Genomic DNA, 1644 nt, shown 5'->3' with positions numbered 1-1644 from the left:
CTTTTAAAATGCAATATGCAATACACTTCTCCAGGGCTTCGTAGCGAGTCCTGTCGGTCTCCTGCCCGACCTCTAGGGCTTCATAGTAACTGCATGGAGTTTGCATGTTCTCCTCATGCATGTGTGGGTTCTCTCCGGGTACTCCGGCTTCTTCCCAAAGTCCAAAAGCATGACTGTAAGGCACCTGACGATCCTACTCATGGGATCACTAATCATGTGTTTGCGGCTGTACAGGTAAACAACGTGTACACGAGACTTTTTTTTTTAACTTGTCCACAAGAGGAGTCTTTAATCCTTCAAAAACAATCCTGTATACAAGTTTTGCACTAAATGTTATGGTTTTGTAGCCATTTAAAAACAGTTGACGAGATTTAAAGGGCTATAGGACATGTCATAGTTTTATAAAACACACTTCGCAATCAAAATTAGTTGCTGACCAGACATGTCCGGTATCACGTGACACGGGAGAGACTGACCTTTCAAGACATCAGGTGATCGCCTTTGTAAATTCACTCCCGGGTCAGAATTTTAACTGCATAATTTGACACCCTGCCGTGCGCTGTGCACATGCCCACTGGCAGCAGGGACTGTTTCCTGTGTATGGCTCGCTACTGCTAGAGTTTCATCCGTCTTCCTTCAGGTCAGTTCATTGGTGATTTATTTTTGGGAAAATCTATCCTTTGTGATGGCACAGCAGAAGAAACAATGATTTGGAGGCTTTGGAAGATGTTTTCTGGGGCACACAGAGCTTTTCTGATAGAAGCGCACGACGCTGCGCACGGGAGTTCCTGCGTTTTTGCTCTCAGGTTGTTTGGCAAGTTATTTTCTTTTACAGCAGCTTTAGATAACATGACTGAATTAGTTATTTTTGTCTTATAATACATGGTATCAGCTGTTGAGATACAAGCGTAAAATAAGGCTTGATTCTTGAGAAAAGGGACAAAATAGGTCCTACGGATAAAGCACAAAATTTGAATGAAACATATACAAAATATTATTTTTTTAAATATCTGACTAAACTAACCTGGGTCATGTGAGCAGAAAAATGTACGTTTTCCTGGTGTTTGCCGAATATTTTTTATTTTAAGCTTTGTAGTAGGTGGATGGTGTCTTTAAAACCCCTTTTCCTGAAGCAGAACTCAGTATAAAAGTTTAAAACAATTTAAAATATACTAATTTAATATATTATGACAATTACCGTATTTTCCGGACTATAAGGCGCACCTAAAGCCTTAAATTTTCTCAAAAATCAGCAGTGTGCCTTATGTGTGCACTGAATTCCAAAATCTGACCCTGACACAGAGACATAATATAAGATGCCTCATGGACCGCTCTCGAGATTTAGGGCGGCCATCTTGGAAGGGTTGACCGCTCCACTCAGCATTATATGCCTGACAGGCACAATGCTGAGTGCCTGTCAGGCATACAATGCCTGACAGGCACAGTGGTGGAGAAAGTACTCAAAAAATGTACGTAGGTAAAAGTACAAATACACAGACAAAAATTTACTGAAGTAAAAGTAAAACTACCACATTAACATTTTATTTAAGTAAAAGCAGTGGTGGGAAGTAACGAAGTACAAGTACTTCGTTACTGTACTTAAGTACAATTTTCATGTATCTGTACTTTACTTAAGTAGATTTA

This window comes from Poecilia formosa, unplaced genomic scaffold (assembly GCF_000485575.1).
Source record: "Poecilia formosa unplaced genomic scaffold, Poecilia_formosa-5.1.2 Scaffold1025, whole genome shotgun sequence".
Lineage (NCBI taxonomy): Eukaryota > Metazoa > Chordata > Actinopteri > Cyprinodontiformes > Poeciliidae > Poecilia > Poecilia formosa.
Note: the sequence above shows the minus strand (reverse complement) of the source record.